A 13,968-nucleotide genomic window follows, 5' to 3' on the forward strand; every position below is an offset into this window, starting at 1 on the left:
AGCAAAGCCTACACAAGTACAAAATGTAGTATATGAACTCCATCAGAGACCACCTCTGTCAGACATATGTCACAGGCAGAAAAGAAAGATGGCAACTAAGAGATGCAACACACCATAAGCATGTCTGAACTGCAAATGGACCACTGCTGCAAGTGAATCCAAACACATAATGACACAGGTAATATGCATGTAGACATGCATTACTAAAGCATCATCAGCAATATAGCTCCATCCATCTGCAGCACGGCCCGTACTGGGTGGCATGGCCCATGTAGATATAGTGAATGTCCCAAGCAGAGCCAGGGCCTGCAACCAGGCATGAGGGACCATATCACCCAGTACTGTCTGAGCTGCAGGACATGAGACCTACACAACACCCCTCAGGGCCTGACTGAACATATTGGGCTATGAAAATGCCCTATCTCATCATTCCTTGTGTAAAATCTCCACGCCCAGGACCCACAATATTAGCTAAGTGGGCATGGGCATAGACATACTGCACAACAGTGAACCTTCAGGATCATGCCAGTTCCACATAATGTGTGCAATGCAGAAATCTCACCAGCATAAACTTCAATCAACTACATATTAGTCAGTCAACAAAAAAGCTGTGGAAGACACATGTGTAAATGAACACTTTCACAAACACATAAGTGAGTACTCGCAATCTTGCACTACACAACGTTGAAGCTGCTTGCATATGTATATGTGAAAGCGTTCAAAAACACCCATTTCCCCATACACCTGTATTGTGAACATGACCAGCATCCAATACACCAAAGAAAGCAGCTACAACGCTGCTGGCTTTGATGTATGTGGAAGTGCACACATACACACGTGAAGGAAGCTCCACAGTCATTAATTCCCGATTTGCAGGGTACATTCAATCAGCGCCCTATGCCAGTTGGTATAGGCCGCAGATTGACCAATCAATTTATCTAAACAACCACTAGGGAGTTCCAATGCTGAGTACATGTGTCCCAGGAAGCACCTGTGCCCGTGGCATTCATGACAGAGAAGGGATGAAAAACTGACCATACATGCCAGGTCACTTTGACATTGCATCAGTGAGAAGGCATGTAGAATGGTGTAACACGGCTCAGAAGTTGGTTGATGCAGTGCAGAACAAGTGTACGTTATCCACTATCTACATGAACAAGTACATTATGATGTCTATCAATAAACGTGAAGGCAGTGTAAGGGCAAGTTTCAGGCATCACATGCAATGTGCATGCAATGGGTTGCATGGCTACAAGCAAACCCCCCCCACTAAGTGAACATGCAGGGAGGCATTGCATGGCAGCGAAAGGGTGACCAGAGACCTGTGTATTGGCAGACAGTGTTGGCTAGCGTCAATTGCATCATCTGAGTCAACTGACAACACAGCAGATGATAATGGGACAGTAAGCTGGACACATGGTGAACCCTCAGTAGTACACCCTTGTGTGCAGAAGCCACTACACCAGTTGAACAGAGTCAGTGGGCCTGAAACAGGGGGAGGCCTGTGCCCTACACAGACTGTGACACCCTAAACATGTGTGTGATACAGGACTGAGCCAGAGTGGGCATGGAATGAATGATCAAATGCCATGAAATTTAGGTCATTCTGGACACATGCTACAATGATCATCCAGTCAAGGACACATAGGGGCATGTAAGGAATGCACATGGAGCATGAATGGGCACTCATGACTCCGCGGAGCATCTGCCATCTGCACAGTCCAAGTGAGACACCCTGCATCAAGGACAGAGGATGTACACCACTGTATATGTCTGGCAGGTTGGCTGGTGGAAGTTTGCATGTACACAGGAGCCTTGAACAGGCCATTGCAGTACGCCAACATGATGCACACCAGTGCCATGGTGAAATTGGGGCGCAGGGGGTTTGAGGGGCAAGGGAGCATGCCTACGTGGAGTACCCGCATGCAGGCAGAAGACACATGCACGTCAGTCATGCAATGACATAGTCCCAGTGCTGAGAGGAAAGACGCCCCAGGCTACATGCAGAAGGGCCAGTGTGCTGGAACATGGACTTGAGGGGCAGCCGGGTGACTAGCATGTGAGTAGGGTGCAAGTGTGGTGATGAGGACAGTCCCCATCTGCTCTACATGTCCAGCATCCTGCACAGCAGGCACGCATCAGTGAAGCATTGCATGACTTGCACATGAGAACCATGTACACATGACATGTAGTGGCAGTCAAGCACAACACATCACACAAGCAAACCACACATGGCCTCGACAAACACACGACAACACTCAAGGGACGGGGCATCAAAGTCCAGCATCTCTCCCACTCCTTCGACCAATCCTGCCGGTATGAACCCCACCACAACTGACTCGTGCAAAGTGAGGTCTTCCTCCTCAGGTGGTGGCCCACTGCCAGTCACCAGAGTCATGTTGTAATTAGAGGCACTCTGAGCTGTGCGCACCTCATGGCCGAATACACTCACACAATCTGCAACTTGCTTCCAGTGGGATATACGATGGGCAGCTGTAGTGTGACAATTTGGCCCCACTAGCATATCACGGTTGTGGTCCTGCACATAGTCCACAAGGAAGTCCAGTTCCTGCATACAGAAAGGCTTCTTCCTCGACGTGCCGTAGGTCGGAGCTGTGTCTGGGGTCCCAGCCTCTACTGCAGGTGCAACCTTCCTCCTCTTGGACATTGATCCGGACCCTGACTGGCAAATGTCACTCTGATCATTATGGGCAGTGACGCTGGTGGATTGAACCAAGGGAGTGGCAAGTGGAACAAGGACGGAAAACCTGACTTGTGGCAGTGGCTGCTGGGTGTCCCCTGGAATGGACCCTGCACAGCAACATCCGCTGTGCCAGGGTCATTGACCGGGACTGTCCTGGATGGTATACTCACAACCGGGCTGGTGTCGGCTGCATCTGCCCATGCACTTGCCAACACCCGGCTGCTTGGGGCAGCAGATGACAATACTGCCCCTCGGACACGTGCCTCGGTCAGGGCAGCCCTGCATGCACTTATGGTGTGCCTCCTGACCTCCTGGAAATCTTCCTGGGACTCTTCAGGTGCCAACGCAGCCTGCGCTGGCAGACCCTGAGCCTGGGTGGTGGTGTCCACAGCTGCACCTGCAGATACCACTACCCTTGGGCCCGTGGCAGTCGATAAAACGGATTGCCGGGTCACATGGGCGCCAGTGCCAGATGCAAGAACTGCATCTCCCAGAGCCACAGGGGTTGGTGGCATGACTGCACCAACACGTGCCACAAAATCGTGCCGAACTGGCGCACCACTGCCTCTTCCCCCTCTGCAGCCACCCTGCACACCCTGGAGTCCCCCTATTCCCAGGTCACCCTGCCACGTCCCTGACCATGCTCGCCATGTGGAGTACGCACAGCTGAGGCACCCCTCACCTTTCGTGGCCTCCCAGCCATGGCACAAATGTAGTAATGCCGGCTTAGATGTAGTAATGCCAATGGGAGCTGTACACAACAATTGTCCTGGGCAATTGGGGTGAAGGGGGTGGGATACAAGATGTTACCAGCACCTTTGCACCTGCAAGGCTGTATTTGACCCCGGTGATAAAGTGACGGGTCACGCAACGCTCAGGCACCCCAAAACTGCAGTAAAACCGTGCATGCAACCCCCAGTAGCCCACGTGCATGGAATTAACCTCCCGCAGTATGCGGTGGCACCCAGGGACACGAAAAACACGTACGTGTGGGACACACAGGCTACTATTACCTCGGAAATGGTACTCGATTCACAGGGGAGGCCCACAGTGGGAAAAATAGCGTGCGCGACTCACCGTCTGACTAGCCTGATCATGAAAAACATGCGCAGCCAATACCCCCGCCAAAAGAAGAGATATGTCCTTTATCCGCTGTGAAGTTGTGAATGTGCACAAAACAACACGAAGTAGCAACACACACGTTGGTCTCCACGGAAGGCACATACAGCGAACTGCTGGCCCCACTCACATTTAACCCGTGCTGATGGAAACGCCCGTTCGCGACCCTTCTCTTACACGCTTAGGCCCTTTCCTCGGATTACACGCATTAACACACGGACGTGCTGTTTTCTCACGTGCTGAATCACTATGCACCCGTGATGAGGGGAACGCCCGACTGTGTTACATCACATACGCGTTTATGCGCTAAGAGCCTTTCCTCAAATTACACGCTGATGTGCTGTTTTTTCACGTGCCAAATCACTCCGTATCAAGCTGGCCACGCGACAACACACGGAAGACCACGCTCCTGCCCAGAAGGCCATTTTCCTGCCCCACAGAGCCCCGAGCAGACTCCCACCTTCCATCTGCTGCTGCCTGCCTGCCTGCTGGCCATGTGCCCTGCTATTTGGTGCCTGCATGTCAGCCATCTGCAGGAGTCCAGTTGCTGTGACCACCCCTGCTGGAACAGAAGACTCCCGACTGGTATTCCATTCCTCCACAGCTCAGCCCAGGGACCCAGTTGCCCACCCACACCTGCCTCGGGGGTTGCCATGTCCGACACCAACTGGCACCAGTGGCAACCCCCCAGCAGAGAGGCAGAGGGCTGCCAGATTCACTGCCAATGAAGTTGGCATCCTGGTGGACCTGGGCATTATGATTCCCTCTTCGGAGGTTCACGTGCCGACAATGAAGGACGGAAGAGGATCTGGAAGGACATCATGGCTGCCATCAACGTGGAGAGGGTGGCAGCCCACGACATGCAACACGTCTGGAAATGCTGGAAGGACTTCAGGTCCAGGATCCTCAGCAAGGCCAGGCACCTCTTGAAGGCAGCGCATGCAGAGGGGTGCCGAGACCACCTTACCAACATCCAGATGAGAGTCCTGGAACGCATACACCCAGCACTCCACCTTCGGGTCCTTGAGAGGCAGACCCGTCCGGAGTCGTGCGGTAAGTGTCCATGCGTACTGATTGGGGTGTGCCAGGAGTGTGCAGGTTGCACATACGTCTTGAAAGGCCCCTGTATGGATGTGTATGTACAGGGACATGAGCCTGCCGCATGTGAGTCCAGTCATGTGTGAGGCACATCAATGGTGTATGTGTTCAAATGCATGATGCCCAAATGCATGTGTGAGTGCACACATGTTTACATTTCTGTGTATGTACTGTGGCATGTTTGTGGTGTGACACATGGATGCTGGTTCCACCTTCATGTATGTGCACAATGTACGTGTGTGTGTGTGTATTTGACATGTGTGCCACTGTGATACACCATGGATGCATGTGACACCGACATGTAGGAGGCTGATTGGCAGATGTGACATGGATGCCGAGCATTTCACTGCGACAGGTGGTGGAGATGTACAGATGCATGTATGTCTGGTGGCATGTGTGCATGTGTTCGGCACTCCCCATGTTGCATTTGACGTCAGGCTAACCTTCGGATGCTCATGCTGTTGTATGTGTATGGATGGGGCTGCCAGCTGCAACATTCCTGTTGATTTGTGCATGTGTGTGGGTTCAAATGAAATGTGTGTTGGGGAGTGTGATGCCATGTGTGAAGTTTGACACTACCACTCATGTGCAACTGTCATGTGTGTATCACACCATTGTACAGTGTCCTGATGCCTGTGTTCTGTCTCTCCCTGTCTGCAGCGTCCACTGATGAAGAGGGCAGAGACGGTGCTGTGGAACAAAGCGGCAGCGATCCCACCGCCAGCCGGAGACGCAAGGCCCAGCTCCCCTCCCATGTTGTCATCTCATCGGGGAGTGAGGAGTCTGGTGCCGTGGCCACAGCTGCCAAGGGTAGGTCCAAGAGGCGGAGGTCAGAGGTGGACTCCTCGGCAGCAGAAGGGGCAGCTGAGACCCCACAGGGGCCTATGGAGGAAGATGGCAAAGAGTCATCCACGTTGGTGGGGGTTTGGTTGAGGAGGAGGCCGTGGAAAGCCCGCACACAGGGTCTGGAGGGGGGATTCCACTAGTGCTAGTGGTGCAGTCTAGGGACAGAAGGCAACACAGGTGGCCGCGGAGGTGCCTGTGTGTAATCCTGTCCCCGATCCTGTGACTGCATCATCCGGCACCAGCAGGGATGCCTTCATCCAGACCCGTTTTCAGGGAGGGGATGCGCACACAACAACTGGCCTTCCTCTCCCTGTGGACGTGGCAATCCAGGACCATGTTTAGCCGTCCTGGCTGGGATGGCGTTGCGTCAACGTGGCATTCAGGATGATGTGCCGGGTTCTGGTGAGGACACTGCACGTTATTCTGGGTGCCTCATTGACTGCATCGACCAACTAGGACAGGTCACCAGAGCTGGGTTCCTCCGTGTGCTGGACCTTCTACCAATCCCCTCCTCAACTGAACCCCCTTTGCGCCAGTCATTCTCCGTGCCAACTTCCTGCCAAGTATCACCTCGGCCCCCTGTGGAGCTGTCCCTGACCCAACGGCCAGGCTGGTGGAGGACACATCTCTGCCACAGTCGGGAGTCGGAAGTCCAGCAGGGGTGGCCACCACAACAACTGGAACCCAGCAGGAGGAGGACGTGCAGGCATCAACAGGCAGGGCACATGCATGGCAGCAGCAGGCTCAAGGTGGGAGCGATGATGGCTCGGGGCCATCAACATCAGAGGAGCAGGCATCGGCCGAAGGGCAGGAAGACCCTGGATTGAGAGTGTCTTCTGTGTGGCAGCGGTTGGGCCGGCAAATAGATGCGGAGCGGCGGCAGGTGGACAAGGCACGGCTCGCTATGGTCAGGGTGGAGAACTCCATGCGCAGGGCGTTGAGGCAGGGTTAAGTGCCTCGAGGCAACTTGCAGGGAATTTTAGGAGGCCATGGCTGCATCTCTGCGAGACCTTGGGGCGAGGGAACAGGCCTGCATCCGGGACGTTGAACAGGAGTTCGATGATGCCCTGGGCCGGAACATCAACAAGTGAGTCGTTGGACTTGCCCGCCGCCTTTGTAAATAGTTCTGTAGGTGTACGTTTCCTTTCTATTTTTTTTCCGCTGGGGCGCATGGACTATGCCCCGCCTTTTTGTATATAGTCATTTATTAGGTAGGATTTAGGTTAGGTTTCCTTTGGATTGTTGGGCTCATTGACCCTTGGTTGTTCATTTGTAAATAGTTTTGGACCTGGATTTCTTTTTCTTGGACCCATGGTGGAATACTTTTCTTTTTTGGAACTCTGATTTTTTTTGATGGACGGACTCATTGGAGCCATTTTACTTTGCATTTTATTGGTTACAGCATTCATTTTTTATTTCCTTTTTTGTACTTCCGGACATGGAATATTTTTTATTTTATTATTGTCTGCTTTTGTTTTATTCATTTGGTTTATTCTTCAATACACTTTTTTTCTATGCTTTACTTTTGTGCTCATCTCTCTTTTGTTTTGTGCATGTCACAATGTGGTTTTTCACAGTCATGTGTCGCCATTGTGTGGGTCTGAGGGACATGTATTCATGGGCATGCTGGTTATTTATTTTCTATCATGACATTGGGAATTCAATGTGGAGTGGATGGAATGCTTGGTTGGGTGTTTGAACTGGGGTGGCTTGGTGTGGGATTTGGACAGCCATAAGGACCATGGGTCTGGAGTGTGATGACGTGTCGGGTAGGGGACATGAGTTGGGGCCTGCTTGCAGGTGCCGTTCAAGGGTGGGTGGGTATTTTTTGGGGTACATGAGTCGGGGCCTGCTGGCAGGTGCCCGTCAAGGATGGGTGGGTGGGGGGCATGAGTCGGGGCCTGCTGGCAGGTGCCTGTCACTGGTGGGTGGGTGGGCGGGATTAGACATGTGTTGGGGCCTGCTGGCAGGTGCCCGTCGCCCGTCACTGGTGGGTGGGTGGTGGACATGAGTCAGGGCCTGCTGGCAGGTGCCCGTCAATGGTGGGCTTGGGGGATGTGAGTCGGGCCTGCTGGCAGGTGCCCGTCAAGGGTGGGCGTGTGTTTTGGTGGGGGACATGAGTCGGGGCCTGCTGGCAGGTTCACGTCAATAGTGGGTGGGTGGGGGACATGGGTCGGGGCCGGCTGGCAGGTGCCCGTCACTGGTGGGTGGGTTTATGGGGGACATGTGTTGGGGCCTGCTGGCAGATACCCGTCACTTTGGGTGGGGGACATGAGTCAGGGCCTGCTGGCAGGTGACCGTCAATGGTGGGTGGGTGGGGGACATGATTCGAGGCCTGCTGGCAGGTGCCCGTCAATGGTGGGTGGGGGACATGAGTCGGGGCCTGCTGGCAGGTGCCCGTCAAGGGTGGGTGGTTTTAAGTTTTACACCCACCCACCATTGACGGGCACCTGCCAGCAGGCCCCGACTCATGTCCCCCACCCATGATGGGCACCTGCCAGCAGGACCCGACTCGTGTCCCCCACCCACCCACCATTGACGGGCACCTGCCAGCAGGCCCCGACTCATGTCCCCCACCCAAGACACCCACCCACCCTTGACGGGCACCTGCCAGCAGACCCCGGCTCATGTCCTCCTGCACCCCCACCCACCCAGCAGTGACGGGCACCTGCCAGCAGGCCCCGACACATGGCCCACCAAACAACATGTCCTGAGAAAACAGACCTATATCTCGAATGCTAATCCTATTCCCCTGTCGGGGGGAAATTCTGCCGGGGTCGGCCGGGCCGTCCGCAGACCTCCGGGCAGGGAGGCCCCAACTCCTCCCGTATATCCCAGATGAGATAGAGTATGCGACACACACACAAGAAGCAAGGTGACTCTGCTGTTTATTAAACAAAACGGCAGGGATGGGTCAAGGAGCGTACGCGTCCGTCCTGACACACACAATCGTGGGCTCGCAGGCCCTTTTTACTTTAGTGTGACGCGCTACTCGCGTCATCTCAAAAGTTTAGCAAAAAACCTATCTCCACTCTGGATTGGTTGCTCGAGTGGTAGGGTTAGTATAGCATACGTATAGAGAACAATATTAGTGGGTAAGGTGAGTCAGGTGATATATCTGGGTTGTCCCTACAATTAGATACATGAGAATTGTTACATGAAGACTACTAATGATTGGCCAATGTTAATGGCGTCAGTGATAAGAGCCCCATGTTCTGATTGGTGCGTTCGCGAGCCTCCCAGTCTGGGACCATCGCTGTTCCCAGCTCGCGGTGCACCTGTCATTTGCAACAATGTTTCACTATGAGTACGTGCAGACAATGTGAAGACTTATTCATGAGCTGGAAGGCCGACTACTCCCACTGTCACAGATGCCCATTGAGCCTTTCAAGTGTATCTGCCTGTGTCTCGTACTGAGGGATCCAGACGCCTTCTTTCTCCTGGACTTGGCATCCTGTCAGGTTCGGCTTGGTCACGTGAGGTGGGACCGTGTTTGAGGCAGACTTTACACCATTAATATTGTTTTTCCATTGTGCGCTTGGTTTAATTTTGCAGGTGTGACTTTAACGTTGGTGTGCGGCATGCGAGGTTGCAACATCGTGCCCTTGATGGTCTGCTTCGGAATGTGGGTTTGCAACATTACGACCTTGGCTGTCTGCTCTCGCCGGGCTCATTTTGCAGGATCAGCAACCCGACTCTTGTTCTTTTCACGTTCATGGGAGCTCTTGCTTGCGGCCTACTTAGGCCTGGTGTATAGGTAGAACCATTTGGTGCACAGGCGCTTTAGGTTATAGCAACATATTGTCTTATGATCAGTATCATGTCTTCGTTATATTTCTCATTATGGCATCTGGGTTTAGGAAAAGCGTAAGCAAGCTCTTTAGATGAGTTCATGATGCGTCTTGCGTTTCTGCATTTTAAAAGCCTATATTAATAATAATAAAGATGCACGTCCGTGAGTATGTCTGTCGCCTACGTCATAGCACTGAGTATATTCTTCGTGTAGATTGGTGCGGGAGTGTCCAGCGTGTATATTTGCACAGGTGCGCTGATCGTTGACTAGGTCGTCATGGCATCTCTAACGACGTGTTGGCTTTAGTCTAGTTGATCCGTGCCACAGGTGTCAGCATGGGCAGGTCGTGCTGTCGGGCAGGCAGATGGGCACATCCGTATGTTCCTGTACCAGGGTATTTGGTCGTCTGGTAGATGGGCAAACTCTTCTCGTGGCGGGTGTCTGGGCTGTGATCCTTTAGGCCAGGCGCGAGAGGGCAGGGACGGGAGTCTGTTTTTCCATTCTCCCACTTCAGTCCCCCCTCTGGTCGACTTGTCGACCACAAACATATCCTTTTCGTTATCACCTCTCACTCTCCATATTTTAGCTATCCCTCCTAGATGTCCATAGTGGTTAACATGATCTTCAAACGACCAGTACATATATTCACAGGTTCCTCCAGGAGTACAGTATACCCATTTCCCTATGTAACTCCTGGGGTTTCTTGGGTTTTCAATCTTCACTGAGGGTGGGTCCAGATGGTTAGTGATGATGTGGTTTCGCAGCTTCTCCCTTTCTTGTATTATTATGCCTGCGTGTTGGCCGTCATCTACTGGCATCAGGGGGTGCATACCAACCATTTCAAGCAACTCGTCAGTGGTGCGTGCCTTCCGGGCCTTCCAAAATCTTATTATGATCAGTGTAGCTCCAGCCAAAATAGTACAACCAACTATAATGTTCAGTCCATCTGACAGCCAAGATGGCATCCATGACCATAATAGTGAAAACCAGCTCTCATCCTTTTTTACACCGTTGCTTTCATCCATCATTTTGGAGTGCATCTGGGCCAGTTGTGAAACTGCTTCTGTCAGTGTGCCGTTGTCAGCATCGTTGGCAGGAATGAACGTGCAGCATGATTGTCCTATCTTTGCGCATACTCCTCCTTCCATGGCTGTGAGGAGGTCCAATACATATCTGTTCTGGAGTGCTACCATCCTTACAGCTCGCAACTCCTCTTTTATTGCGTTGAATCCATTTACTGTAGAATTGATGGTCATCATTAATTCCCATCTAGTTATCTGGAGCCATTTTGCGTTTGCGTAAGCCTGCAGTCCTGGATGGATTATTGAGGAGAAGAACATTGCTGCTCTGCTGAATAGTCTGTGTTCTGGCGGAATTGAAGTGAGGGCTGTTTCCGACCTTCCCCATAGGTAATTTCCAGTCAGAGGTTCTCCTTGTCTTTTCCTTCTATTCAGGACGGTATTGTTACCGTTGGTCCTGTTCCCTTGCTCCTCCTGAGGTGGTGTGGATCTCTTCTTTCTCTTGTCCCCTTCATCCATTGTGGGAAAGCTTGCCACATTCACATGCTTCTTGGGTACCACTAGTGACGGTACATTGACGTGTACCATCGTGCATACACCATTCCACAGGGGGGGCAGTGTGTGGTATGCTTTTTCTCCGCAGGCCCAGTAATGGTCCATTATTACTGCTGTTCCTGCTCCCCCCTCAGGCAACTCCATCACGCTGGCACAATTGGTGTTGTATCCTACGTCCACTTCCCCTTTATGTTGGTAGCATACCTTAGGCGCAGTTAGCGGCAGGATTGTTATTGGGTCTTCATCCGTCTCTACCCATGTGAGCATTGGTACGTACTTGATCCAAGTCGTCCAACATCTGTGGTTGTGTGCCTCGATAGTTGAGATAGTTTCCTCTGTCACCATGTTGCTTCCAATCACTCCTATCTCCCAATTGTTATCCAAGTACACCTTCCCTGTTATCATCACCAGTGGCCTCTCCCAGCATCCTAGTTTACCAGGAACTTCAGTTGCATACCAATCACATGGCAAATACTGCAATGTCACTTTCTTTGTTTCCCCTTTTGCAGGACCACGTGTTATGTATCTGAATGCTTCAGCATGTAAACTGCTCTTGTGGTAACTCAAATAGGTCTTGAGGAAGTTGTTTTCGTATGGGTATGAATCTCGTGTTTTCCACACCATGTGCACCACTGTCCCTTGAAACCTTCCTTTCGTTTGGAACAGTGCCAAGTATATAATGCATCGGGCTGTCTTTTCATCTATTTCTGTGGCAACAAATGTTCGGGACGCGCTCATGGCGTATGGTATTAATGAGCAAACGTAGCAGCTGTCTTCTGTTGTCTGCTTACCAATGCGGGTCATGTGTTGATACCATATGTTGTTTGAGACATGTGCTGAATCTTGGATATAATTATCAATACCTTTATTATCTGAGTATGTGCTGCGTTTAACTCTATTTTGTTTGTGTATAGTTTTACTAGTATCACCTGACGTAACACCTGTTGCAGCTGGGGATGGGGGTATATTAGGTTTGGGTATAGCAGTAATATTGATAGCACAGCTGTACTGCCATACAGAGGCAGCCAAGAACCCGGTGATCATCAAAATCCCTATTATTTTTATTACATATGCTAATTTTACCGGCATTTTGCTCTTACCTTTGCTGCGGTCCGGCAGCGTATTCTTGCGACGTTAAAGTTGCCCACCTGAAAATTCTCAATATGCTTATTATTAAATGTTAGTTGTTGTTAATTAAGCTCTCCCTATCAGGTAGTCATTCAGTGCCCAGGCGAAGAGCTGTTCCCACGCCAATCTAAGCGACCTATCTCTTAGGGCAGGCAGGTATGGGTGAAGGTGGGGCATTGAGTGTTCTATGGCCAAGAGGAATGCTGTGTAGTACACTCGTACCCTTCTCTTTTTCAGGTACGTTGGCCTTTTTATTTTATATACAAATTGGTGCGACAATTCTTCTGGGTAGTAATCGCCTGGGGGTACCATCTACTCCTGGGCAATGAATTTGTTAGTTATCTATTTCCTTAACAGTACAATAATACGCAGTTCCTGCATGTGCGAGAGAAAAGAAGAGAAAGCATTCACGTGTTTACATGTGTACTTGTGCAATACAATGTCCTTTAGTACAGTTATTACTCGTAGTGGGGGTAGGGGCCAATGGGCAGGGGGTTTGGGTTCAATTGGCGGAAGTAGTTTTACTCTTTGAGCGTGTGACCATGGGGTGGGCAGTATGGGGATCACCCTTTTCTTCTTCAGTTATTGTCTCTGGGCAATTTGGGGAGTGACAGGGTATGGGAACACTTGGGTCGTTGGCTGTGATAGAACTCTCTTCTTCCGTTGGCGATGTTGTTGTTGTTCTTCCCACAGACCTGTCGGTGGCGCTGGTGCGGGTCTGGGGTCTGTAGATCTTTACATCGTGTAGGTGATTCCAGGCGCGCTTATCCTGTAGCTTTACTGCTCTCGTTGATACCTCCTCTACTAGATGTGGGCCAGTAAACCGTGGATCATTCCACTTTCTATTGAAATTGCGAAGCAGGACGTGGTCACCTTTAGTAACTTTACACAGTCTTTCTTTGTCCAATTCTTTATCCGCGTCTTCTTGTTGATTGCTGTTAGACCCGCCCCGTGTGCGCTCGAGCTGTTGAGACACAAACACCACACTAGTAATCAAAGAAGACACATATTGGTACATTTCATCACCAAAGACATCTGCTGTACTTTCATTGTCGGTAAATGCTCTTGATGTTGGCGTTAGGGGAAGGCGCATCTGACGTCCGGTAACCACCTCGTGTGGGGTGGGGTGGTGGTCGGACCCTGGTCTGTTCCTTAGCTCGAATAGGGCTAATGGAAGACAATATAACCAACTCTTGTTAGTTGCTTGCTGTATCTTTGCGATTGCCTCCTTTAATAGGCCATTCAGGCGTTCACAAACACCGTTGGCCTGTGGGTGGTATGCACATGCAAATTTATGTTTTATGTTCAGCAAGGATGTAATGTGCTGGAACATTTCGTTTGCGAAATGTGGGCCATTGTCTGACCTTAACACCTCGCACACTCCCCATCTTCGGAAGACCTCCCTCACTAGGAATTTAGCTGCTCTAAATGCATCTGGGTGTGAACAGGGCCCTGCTTCAATCCACCTAGAGAATGGGCATACTACTACGATCATATACCTATTTCCTTGACATATATTGATCATATCAACATAATCAATATGGAGATGCCGGAAAGGTCCCTCTGGCCGGGGTATAGTACCTCTTACCACCTTTAGAGTATGGCCGGCCGTAAACTGTTGACATGTGAGACAATTACTGATAAACTTAGACACATGAGAATTTAGCTCAGGGCAGAACCAGTCTTCCCTAATTCGTGCTGCAATT

Source organism: Ambystoma mexicanum, chromosome 10 (assembly GCF_040938575.1).
Source record: "Ambystoma mexicanum isolate Mex_15411 chromosome 10, UKY_AmexF1_1, whole genome shotgun sequence".
Classification (NCBI taxonomy): domain Eukaryota; kingdom Metazoa; phylum Chordata; class Amphibia; order Caudata; family Ambystomatidae; genus Ambystoma; species Ambystoma mexicanum.